At 43.3% G+C, this 12,603-nt stretch overlaps 1 protein-coding gene across 1 annotated transcript in view; it reads right to left on the bottom strand.

Moving 5' to 3' along the window:
- Positions 1–12,603, bottom strand: part of TTLL1B (Tubulin tyrosine ligase-like 1B) — a 586,529-nt gene that overhangs the window by 382,754 nt on the left and 191,172 nt on the right. The gene's annotated exons all lie outside the window — the stretch shown is intronic.

Genomic DNA, 12,603 nt, shown 5'->3' with positions numbered 1-12,603 from the left:
ACGGTGACAGAGTTTACCTTTCGATAATCCACTACTGGTCTAAATTGGCCGCCCTTCTTTGAAACTAGGAAAAATGGTCTATTCCATGGACTGACAGAGGGCTCAATAATGTCCTGATCTAACATGTTTTGTACTATCTCTTGTCTCTTTCCTCAAGCTGTGAGGCAGTCAATATGCTAGGATGTAAATTGGCTGAGTACCTGACACTAAGTCTATGTGATGCTGAACCAAGTTTGTCCTACCCACAGGTTCTCTGGGTAAGGCTATTACATCTCGGTAAGACTGCAACAGATTGACTAATTGATCTTTATGCTGTGCGAAATCGCCAAAGATACTCTTGAGAGTAGGTCAGGTGAAAGAGTCATAGCAAATTCCTTAGAGTTGATGGCATACACTCCACATGGCTCATCATCATCATCATCTTTTTTGTCAGGTATGGAGAATGGTATATCCTTGCACATCTTTATGGTCGATGGGTAAATCAGGAAGTCCCCAATCTTTATACCACTTTTGAGCTTCTGTGGAGCATTAGTGACATTTAACAAGTACAGGTAACACAAGCTATCCTCCAGCATGGTACACAATGCTGACTCATAAGTTAAGCCATTCACACAACATATCTCAGGTAGTGTTAGTACATCCACTCCTGCTTTTGCACCCACAACATGAACAGAAACTTTGGTAAACTCATGTGGTAACAAAACAGTGCACTGATTTGTTACTGCACGCCTCGTCTCCGTGCACTGTAGAACATCATTCAAACTATGTGAGGTAGGTAAATGAGACGTGCCTGAGTCAGATATTGTGCCACTGTTAGAGGGGTCGTCATGATCCACTACTGACTGCTTAGAGGGTGTATCATTAGATGACAGCGAATTTGCTTGTCTGCTCTCAGGCAGTGGTGGATTTGCCTCTTTACTCTCAGGTAATGGTGGAATTATATCTTTACTCTCAGGTAATGATGGAGTCACGAGACAGAATAACCGAGTTTTTTTGGGAGAGTACAGGACGAAGGTATTCCATGCTAGATACTGGGAACCCTTTAATGTCTATACTACCACACGCAGGCAACAGGGCAACTGCTTGTTAAGCCATTGTCGGTAAGCCAACAAGGGTATCTGCTGGATATCTGAGATCATTTGTTACATGAAATTCTGCAGTAAAAGGTGTTAAGGCTTTATCAAGTTGTACCTCTAAAGTGACTCTTCCCTTGACCTTAAACTCTGAGCCATCCACGCCACACAGGCCTATGTCAGGTGGTTCAAGAATCCTGACTTTTTTACTTGTTCCCCTAATGCTGTTTAGAGAGGTATCACAGATCAAATTTACCATATATCCCATGTCCATGAAAAATGAGCTTTGAACCCCTTAACCTCATCCCAGAATAACTAAGCCTGAAGAAGTTATTGGGCCCTACTTGGCGAATGGGGAGTTGATCTGTTGTTACATTACATTTTTCTGGTACGGGCTTATCTGTTTTTGTTATGTTACATTCTTCCGGTACGGGCGCTTCTCTTCCCCTGACTGGCGGCTCTTAAGGTAACGACACTCTTCAGCAGAATGAGTTGTATTGTTCTTGTAATATTTGCATGTAAGACGATGGGATCGCGAAGGTATGCGCTGCTGCCCCTGTGAGCGATGCCGTCCTTGTTTGCGGTAACAACTGGGCCCTCGATGATAGGCATTACCACAGTGCCAGCACACAACTGAGGCTTGTTTGCCCTGTTGCACATTGGACTGGTCACGACCACTGGCTGGTGATTGCTACTGTGAGTGAGAACGAGTGCTAGGTTTCCCTCTTGTGGTCGGCTGTGAACGTGAGTAATCCAATGAAGTGGCGGAAGTGTGGCATACTTTCGCAGTGGCGTCTGCGGAGTGAGAGGCTGAGGTGCAAGTACTTGCCAGGTGAGTAATGTTTGATTCTGATCTTTCTTGTATTGCCTCTGAGATGTTAACAATATTGTCTCCTGAATTAAGTACACCCTGTAGGGCTATCTCCCGCTGCCGGTCATCCAACCAATTCATAAATCTAAGGTAACCCAGCAAATCTCCAAAATTGTCTTGTTGTAAGCATAAGCTGCCCATTAACTTCCGTTACCCATTGTCTCCCAATAACCGGCGCATCTCAGAACTTGTGGCTTTCATTGCAGCAGCTGCCTCAAAGAGTTTCTCATCTTGTAATGGTATTTTTATATCCCCCTCCATTTGTTTGAGGAGATTAGTTAAACCAATGAGAGATGTGGCACTGGAATGTTTACAATAGAGCTGATTTCACTGCAGACAGAATACATCGAATGTTTGACAATCCTTGAAATGCCCCCTACAAATCACGGCTCCTATTTGCGATCTGCCATGGTGTAACTGACCCATAAGATAAGAGACTTTCAGGGGTTCAGTTGTGAATTGCCGATTGCGAATGTCTGTTTCAACCTCACTGAGGGAGTCATAGATAGAGACAGAGCTATCGTTCCCAGTGAATTTTGGGCGCATAGCATCGTCCAAATATATGGACTGTGGAAGAGGGACCTGATTCATCATCACTGGAAGAGTGTGAGGTTGGGAAAGTGTGGAAGTAACTGATGTACTAGGCTGAGAGGTCAAGAAAGTAATGGGAGCTATTTGTGTCCAAGTTGGTAAGTGAGTTGTTGTAGTAGAAAAATTAGGGAAAGTGGTAGGAGAAGGGATAGAGGGAATTTCTAGAGTCATTTAGGGAGGATCGTGTATCTGGATTTATTTTATCTGGAAGAATATTATCTGGGTTCTCTAGGACATTAGAAGTAGCAGTAGTAACAGTAGTAGTCGTGGTGCTGTGCATGATTTCAGTGGTAAATGATGTTTGAATAGAAGAAGAAGGGTTGGAGGATGACCTTCCACTACGAAGGCAAGTCAAGGTATCTACATCACCAGGATCTTCCTCCTCGCTTTCGGTCTCAAGTCGCTGGCGAACAGGAGATCAGTTTTGGGGAAATATGACATGCAGTGAAGTAAGAAAATTTATAAATAATTATGAGAATGAAAATGTTTAAAATATAATGATGGGGCGAAGGGATGTGAAATATTTACAGTGATGATGAAGGGGCATATATATACAATGAAGGCAAACATGAAAGAAAATGACGGGTGAAGGAAAATGAGGTATGAAGTGAGTATGTCAGGTGTGGTTGGTGAGCAGTAAGGTAAATGTAGGAGATGAAGGATAGTGAATAAGGCAGATGAATGGTAATATGAGGCACAATCTGTAGAGAAAATCCGTAGAATAATCTCTATAGAAAGTCAATGTATGGGCAGATGAATATAAACTATACAGTAAAAGTCCAATTCTTCGGCATCCAATTCCCCGGCAAATCTGACATTTCGGCAGTTTTGAGAAATAGTCCCATTTACGAAAATCTCTGATCGTTCGGCAGATTTTCCGATTTTTTTCGTCTCCTCTACTGCTGGGGACTTCTTCCAGCAGTAGCAGACTCCAATGAACCCCTTCTATTGTACATATGTAAATAAGGAACCTACTATAAGTTTAGGTAAGTGCATGTGAACTTGTAGGCCTACTGTACCATTACATTTATATACAGTATGTTCACTAATTTCTTTATTTTTCATATTCATGTATAGTACTGTATTCATTACAGTATTGTACAGTATCAAACAGTATACAGTACTCTCTCCAAACACATTTGTAATGATATGAGTAGTGATGACAGTGTTCATCGAAACATATAAGGTACTGAGTGGGTAGGGTTTTTGATAATTCGGCAATTTTGATATTTCGGCACTTGCCTGGTCCCATAGATGCCGAAAAATCGGACTTCTACTGTACTCAGTATTTACATATACTGAATATTGAAGCGTCACAGAATGAAGCGAAGTCTGGCTGGCTGGAGAAAACTTGAGAAGATACATGAATAAAAGTTGCCCATCCCAGGGAAGGGGGTAGGTGGTGGGGGAGAATGACATCACTAAGAGAAGTCGGCCTATGCGATGTGACCTGGAGCATCAGATGATCACCACCAAGATGTTGACTGGAGAAGCGACGATAACGCAGTGACCACTGAGAGGCTTGCCACACACATCCAGGGAGAGAAGGTGCGGGTTGCACTGCCCAGAGAGATGGGGAAGTGGGCTGGTTTCCGGGCTGATTTGCTTGGTCAAGAATACTGCAGATGGGGATGAGAGGGAGGCGGTTGGGGTTTGGTGGGATGTGGTGGGGTGGTTAATTATCATAATTGTCCAAAACAGGAAGGGTGTGAGAACTGGAACTGGCTTACTGACTGCTTGCAGGTGTTGGCAATGATGGGGGTGAACACTGGTGTTGGTTTAAACTTTGAGAAGTACAGAAAGCGACACAAACCCAGGGTAGGCAAATGTCGAGGCGTGCGGCAAGTGTAGTGATTGGATTTCTAGAACAGAATACCCGCACAAATAGTTTAGAGTAGAACAGAATACCTGCACAAACAGTTTGGTTGCGTCACTGAGGAATCACTGTACGGAGGCGATGAAAATAGGAGATCCGACACACTGCTGCTACCAATTGTTCCACTCGTTCCATCTCTCTTCTCGTTACCCTCTTAGGTTAATCCCAAAGAGCTTGGAAGATAAACAACGGAGGTTTATGAAAGGAACTCTGTACAGATGTTCTCCCTCTGATGTTCAGCCTCCAACTGCTCTACTGAGAGAGGGAGAGCGTGGGAAGCCGGCTGCATGCTTGCAGTTTAATGAAATTTACTGATATACGCTGTACTGCTCACATACACAGGTTTAAGGCACTATGAATGTATGGGTATATATACACAGTTACAAAGTATGGTTGTATAGCAAGGTTACAGTAATATAGTATGGATACATTTAATTCTAACCAAAGAACCTGATGCAACTGAATCTCTGAAATATCTATGTCCTGTAGGACAAAGTGATCAAGTAGTGGCAGAGCTCCAAACGATAGAAGGAAATGAGGAGACGAGATGAACTATGCAGGCATGGGTGATACAACTTTAGGAATGCAGACTTTACAGGATTGACAAAAATTTTTGAAGAAGCAAATTAGTGAGAATTCAGAGAAACAAGAAAGATAATAAAGAAGTTGGATATCTTTCTAGACTTCTATAATACAGGTGTGGAAAAGTACCGGTATGCGTCAAGAGTTAGTGAGAAGGAGAACTGGAGAAATAGCAGGTTCAACAAAAGGTGTATGATAGCAAAAAAGGAAAGGGATAAAGCATGGAACAAATGGAGAGAGGTAATGAATGACAGAACAAAGGAAGAATATAAAAGAACTAGGAATGCATATATAAGAATATGTAGAGAGGAAGAAAGAAACTTCAAAACAGAATAACTGACAAATGTAAGGAAGAACTAAATTGTTTTATATGTTTGTTACTGGCAACCTGAAACAAAAGGAAGGAATCAATATTTTGAAAGTAGAAGGAAATGTCTATAAAGATGCAGTTATGCAAGCTGAAATAATAAACAAATGCTTCCAATCAGCCTTCACTAGAGAATGTGATTTTGTGAAGGAGGTGGGAGGGACTAGAAATGTAGTGTTAAAAGATGTAAAAGTTGATGTGCAAGAAGTGTACAAATTACTGGAAACTCAAGATGTGAGGAAGGCCTCAAGACCAGAATGGATCTCTAATTGGATACTAAAGGAATGCAGAGATCTACTGGTGCATAAGATCACAGTTTAATTGTGTGTTCTCTGGTAGATGGGAAAGTGCCTTGGGAATGGAGGTACCAATTTATAAGGGAGGGAACAAGAACCCTTGAATTATAGACCAGTGTCCCTGACAAGCTTGGTCATAAAATTATGTGAGAGAATCCTGAAAGACAGATGGATAAAATATATGGAGGATGTGGACATTTTGGCAGAAAGTCAACATGGATTCAGGAGTGGAAGGTCGTGTGTTTCCAACTTGTTTAGCTTCTACTCAAGGGCGACTGACGTGCCACAAGAGATAGTTGGGTAGATTGTGTGTATTTAGATCTGGAGAAAGCCTGTGACAAGGTACCACACAAGTGACTGAAGGAACACGTAGGAGGACTGAAGAGGAACCTCTTGGAGTGGATGACAGACTTTTTGGGAGACAGACAAATGAGGACAGTTGTAAAAGACAGGATATCTGGATGGAAGGAAGTAACAAGTGGAGTCCCACAGGGCTTGGTGTTAGTGCCCGTAATATTCCCGATACACCGTACGTAAACAATATGATAGATGGAATGAAGAGTTATGCAAATCTGTCTGCTGGCAGTGCAAAGAGCATGAGGAAAGTAGAAGCTGAAGAAGGCTGTTAAATGCTGCAGGGGGTCCTGGATATGATTCATGAAAGAAGCAGGATGTGGGAAATGAAATCTTGCCCTGCTTTATTTATTTAATTATTTATTTAAATTTTCAAAGTGCAACAGCTTCAAGTACCAGTCGCCAGCTATGTCCGCAAATGACAGCTCCCTGTCTCTCACACTCGTACTTTTCTTTATTCAGCTGAAACACAGTATGTTTCATTACATGAAGTAAACAATAATGATGTTTCTGTAGTTGAAGATTTTTGCTATTTGGTTTGTTTTCACACTGAGAAGGAAGTTTGGCAAATAAAGGGAGATTACCCCCTGGGGGTAGGGGGGTTTTCAAGAATACTCCCCCAGTATCCCTGCTTGTCGTAAAAGGCGACTAAAAGGGTTGGCGGAGGGTTAGTGCCCCTCCCCGGAAAACAACTAACTAAAAAAACAAACAAGAAGCCTCGGACAAGGACTGACCAAACAATGACGACCCAGGACCGGACAAAGGACTTGGTAATGAGTACATGGAATGTAAGAGGAGCGAATGATGAGGTGAAAGAGAGAGAGATTGTCCAGGTGCTTGAGGGTGCGAAAGTGGATGTATGTGGAATAACTGAAACAAAATGGAGAGGAGAAAGTGTGAGAGAATGGGAGTATGGATGGGGTATATGTGCAGGAGTAGATGAGAATGAGAGGGCAAAGGAAGGAGTGTGTATAGTTGTGAGTAAAAGATGGAAGAAGAGCATAAGACAGTATGGATCAGTTGGGTCAAGGATTGTGTGGGTAAAGTTGAAAGTTGGAATACAAATGTGGGCGATTGTGTGTGTATATGCGCCAACGCAAGATCGTGCTAGAAGAGTGAGAGAAGAGTTCTGGACAAATGTGGAAGTGTGCATGGAAAAGTTTGGAAGGAATGAGAGAGTGTTTTTGATTGGTGATATGAATGGTAAAGTTGGTAATGTGAAGGTGGATGGAATAGTTGAGTGGGGTGTGCCTGCTGAGATAGATGAGAATGGGAGTGCGTTAGTGGACATTTGTGCTGGGAGGGGGTTGGTGATAGCCAATACCCTCTTCAGGCATAAAATGATCCACAGGTATACATGGCGAGTGATGAGAAGGGTGGGTGGTGAACTGAATGAAAGGAAGGCAATGACTGATTATGTGTGTGTGGATGAAAGGATGCGAAGATGTGTAAAGGATGCAAGAGTGTATAGAGGTTGGGGGAGTGGACTTTCTGACCACTACTTAGTGGTGGCCAGAATTAGGATCCAAGTAAGATGGAAGAATAGAAGAAGGGAAAGACGAGAGGAAGGAGTAGTTGAAAGGACAGTGGAAAGGTTACAAGAGGATGAGAAAAAGGCAGAGTATAAGAGAGAAGTGGAGGAACGATTGGGCAAATATGAATTGGAGCAGATGGGAGATGTGGAAGGTGTGTGTAAGATATTTACAGAAGAAATATGTGCAGCATGTGATGTGGTGTGTGGAAGGAAGAGAAGACAGAGGGGGGTGCAAAGAACAGCGTGGTGGACTGAAGAGGTGAAACAGGCAGTGGCACAAAAGAAGAAAGCATACAATGAATGGATGAGAAATAGGGGTGTGGAAGAAGTTGAGAGGCGGAAGAGAGAGTTATATGTGGAAAGGAAGAGAGAGGTGAAAAGATTAGTAAGAGAGAGTAAGAAGAGAGTGGATGAGGAATTTGGAAGGAATTTGAGTGTTAAGTGGAGGGACTGTAAGAAAATGTTCTGGAGAGAAGTGAAAAGAGTAAGACAGGGTGGAAGTGAAGTTAGCAGGGGAGTGAAAGATAAAAATGGTAGATTACTAGTGGAGAAGGGAGAAAAAGTGAGCAGATGGAGAGAACACTTTAAGGAATTGTTGAACGTAGAGGATGGAAGTAATGCGAGTATAAGTGGCTGGGGAATGGCTGGGAGAAGGAGGGAGGTGAGAAGACAGGAAGAAATCAGTAGGATAGAAGTTGTGGAAGCAATGAAGAATGTTAAATCGGGGAAAGCCCCAGGAATTGATGGAGTGTGTGGCGAAATGCTGAAGCATGGGGGAGAGATAGTAGTAGAATGGATATGGAAGATGTGTAGATTGGCCTGGGAGGAAGGTAGAGTCCCGGAGGATTGGAAGTCAGGTATAATTATTCCCTTGTACAAAGGAAAGGGGGAAAAAGAAGTGTGTGGTAATCATAGGGGCATTTGTCTTCTTAGTAAAATAGGAAAAGTGTATGGTAGGATACTTATAGACAGCGTTAGAGAAAGAACAGAGAAATTAGTTGGAGAAGAACAGGGAGGCTTTAGGAAGGGAAGAGGTTGTGTAGATCAGATATTCATTCTTAGATCTTTAGTGGAAAAGTTTCTAGAGAAGGGAAAGAAGTTGTATGCGGCTTTCATGGATTTGGAGAAAGCATATGACAGGGTGGATAGACAAGGATTGTGGAAAGTGTTAAGAATATATGGAGTAGATGGGAAGTTGTTGAATGCTGTGAAGAGTATGTACGATGGTGCGAAGGCTGCAGTGCGTGTGGATGGTGAACTAAGTGAATTTTTCTCTTTGAGAGTTGGTTTGAAACAGGGATGTGTCATGTCTCCATGGTTGTTCAATCTGTACATGGATGGGGTAATAAAAGAGGTACAAGGTAGGGTAGTGGATGTTGGAGTGCCCCTGGTGAGAGAGGATAGTGTTTGGAAACTCCCTGTACTGTTGTTTGCAGATGATACTGTGTTGTTGAGTGAAGACGAAGGGGAGCTGCAAGGTTTGGTGGATGAGTTTGAGAGAGTGTGTAAGAAACGGAACCTAAAGATGAATGTAGGGAAGAGTAAAGTAATGGTCTTTGAGAGAGGTGAAGTTAGTGAATGTACAGTGAGGTTGAATGGTGAGGAATTGGAAAATGTCAGTACGTTTAAGTATTTGGGTAGTGTGATGAGTAAGGATGGAGGTTTGGAGGGTGAAGTGCTTGAAAGGGTACAGCAGGGAAGAAAGGTTGCTGGTTCCTTGAAAGCAGTGATAAGAAACAGGGAAGTGAGCATGGAAGTGAAAAAGTTACTACATGACAGTATTGTGATACCAACTCTAACGTACGGAAGTGAAGCTTGGACATTGTTGGAAGGACACACGTCAAGAGTGAGAGCAGTGGAAATGAGTTATTTAAGAGGAGCCTGTGGAGTCACGTGGAGAGATAGGCTGACGAATGAGGATATAAAGGAGCATTGTGGTGTGGATGTGGATGTGATAGGAAGCGTTATGAGGAACACACTGAGGTGGTTTGGCCATGTGGAGAGGATGGAGGGTGAAAGACTGACGAAGAGAGTGTATGTGAGTGAGGTGGAGGGGGGAAGAGGGAGGGGGAGGCCGAGGATGAGATGGAGGGATGGGGTGGAGAGGTATATGAGAGAGGGGGGTGTGAGTTGGGAGCAGGGCAGTGAAATGGCGGGGGACAGAGCAACTTGGAGGCGATTTGATTGTGGCCACCCCAAACGGGATTGAGGCGTCTGGCAATAGATAGATAGATAGATTAATTATTGTGGTATGTTGGGGATGCTCATCATCCACTCACTCAATGTAGTGCTGCTCTCAGGTGTCTGCCCTTTCCTCTCCTACCTCCTTTCCTTCCATCCTCTTCTGTCTATCTTTACTTCATTCTTTCCTCATCCTTCTGCCCATGGGTGACTTTACACTCCCTCTTTTGTCTTTCTTTCCTTCATTCTTTCCCATTCTTCTGTCTATGGTGACTCTGTACTGAGTGACACGCCAAATGGTTTCCTGTACACCAGGAAACCACTTACTTTGCTGGGTGGTAACCATATAACCAAATTATGGTGCTTGGTGGTTTATTGGGTAATTGTGACGCTCCAATCAGATTGAGCCTGTGTAGGTATTATGTCCAAGGGATGGTTGAGGTTACTGCTCATGTAATGCCACTCAGGGATGAGTGTGGCTGATCTCTCTCATCTTAACTGTCAGGAACAACTTGTCTAGCCCCAGGCTCCTACACTCCTCGTAAGGCAATGTAGGATTGGATGATGGATGGATGGATAGAAAATTTTTGAATATGTATCTTCACTTACTAGTGAAGTAAAGGTGGACTGGTGCTTATTAAACATGCACTGTGGTGGTGCTTATGATCACGTGGTGTGATGATGTTTGTGACCATGAGTTGTGGTAGTATGACCATGTGGTGTGTTGGTGCTTATGATCATGTGGTATCATCGGGTTTATGACCACGTGGTGTGTTGGTGTTTATGACCACGTGCTGTAATGGTACTTATAACCATATGATTTATTAGTGTTTATGACCATGTGGTGTGGTAAATATAACCATGTGAAGTGGTGGTGTTTATGACCATGTGCAGTGGTGATGTTTATGACCATGTGAATTGGTGGTGTTTATGACCATGTGAAGCGGTGATGTTAAATACCATGTGGTATTGTGTTTATAACCATATAGTGGGGTGTTTCTTTCGATTCATTTTTAAAAGCTCCAACACGCTTCCATACGTCAGCCTTGGTCACCTAATGGCAGCTTTCCAAGCTGCTTGATCTCTTGCAGCCTCCTTATTCAGTCCCTTATCCCTAAGGCCTTGTTCAAGGTCTTTTTCGGTCTGCCTCTTGCAACCCTACCCCAAATGTTAACACTTTTCACTTTCTGCACCCAGTTATCATCCCATGTCCTCTCCACTTGCCCATCTCTCACTACCATACAGCATTACACTCCTGACACATGCTTCATACAAAGATCCTTTAGCATGGAGGGAGAGCCCTCTCAATGTCAAGAGAGGCAACAGCTCTCTGAACTTCTTCCAACCAATTCTCACTCTAGCTGCAGAGCTAGCTCCAGCTTCACCTCCAGCAGATAACATGTCTCCCAAATAAAAAAACTCTTCAACACACACTCGAGAGAGAGAGTGTTAAATAAGAGAGGGGGGTTGTGCTGGAGGAAGGGCAGTGAAATGGCAGGGGATAGAGTGACATGGAGGCATTTTGTTTGTGGCCACCCGTTACGGGATAAAGGCATCTAGCAACAGATACCATCTCTCTACTTCCAAAATCTTTCCTCCACCTCCCTTTCATTCTTTGCAATCAACAACAATCATCGACATACAACATCTCTACAGAGTCGATTTCTTAAGTCACGTGAGAGGACTTCAAGTACAATGATAAACAACAAGGGGCTCAAGACTGACTCCTGATGCACACCAACATTCATGGCAAACTCATCACACAAATCTCCATTCACTCTTACCTGGGTGGAAGCACCCACATACATAGCCATAACCACCCTAACCAGCCACTCCTCAATCCCAAGCTTTCACATTGCCCACTCCACCACCTCTCCAGGGACTCTGTCAAAGGCCTTCTCCAAATCAACAAAAACAAAGTACAGGTCCCTTTTCTTTCCTATATATTTTTCCTGAAGCTGTTGAACAATGAATATGGCATCAGTGGTCCCTTTGCCTGGCATAAACCCAAACTGCAGCTCATCAATATTCACTCTTTCCTTAATCATACCTTCTAGAACTCTCTCCATTACCTTCATTATCTGGTCTAAAAGTTTTATGTCTTTATAATTTCCTCTTTCCAGGACATCACCCTTCCCTTTGTACACATTTACAATTACACTCTTCAGTCAATCATCTGGGACAACACTATCTATCTATAGCCCGACGCCCCAATCTCGCAAAGGGTGGCCGCAGACAAAACGCCTCCAAGTCGCTCTGTCACCCACCATTTGACTACCCTCCCCCTAACTCACCCCCCCCCTCCCTCATATACCTCTCAACTCCATCCCTTCACCTCATCCTCGGTCTACCCCTCCCTCTCCCTCCCTCCACCTCACCTACATACACCCTCTTAGTCAGTCTTTCATTCTCCATTCTCTCCACATGTCCAAATCACCTCAGTGTATTTCTCCTAATCTTCTCAACCGCATCCACATCTACCCCACAACACACTCATATATAATTGTATTTATCAGCTCAGTGACTAACCTCACTCCTGTATCTCCTGAGGCTTTCAACGTTTCAGCAGTCAACCCAGACAAATGAAAACAAATGTGCTTCAGAGGTTGAAGCAGAGATAACACAGGAAATTAATATAAATTATAAGGTTCATCATGATAGAAGCACACTTATTCAGGCCTCTCATTAATTCCCCCCTCCCTCCCGGAAACTTCTTATGCTCCAATAGGGGGCTGCACCCCCTATTTGAAAACCATTGGGTTGGGGGTGGATCACACATATTCACAGAAACTTATATCTCATGGGTATTGATGTTCCTTGATACCCATGAAAAATGAGAGATAACTATAGAAGACCTTGTTTGGTATTATGAGGAGAT

Source organism: Coenobita brevimanus, chromosome 26 (genome assembly GCF_032717465.1).
Source record: "Coenobita brevimanus isolate Jiangsu-jjx chromosome 26, ASM3271746v2, whole genome shotgun sequence".
NCBI classification, from domain to species: domain Eukaryota; kingdom Metazoa; phylum Arthropoda; class Malacostraca; order Decapoda; family Coenobitidae; genus Coenobita; species Coenobita brevimanus.
Note: the sequence above shows the minus strand (reverse complement) of the source record. Positions and strands in the feature narration are given on the sequence as shown.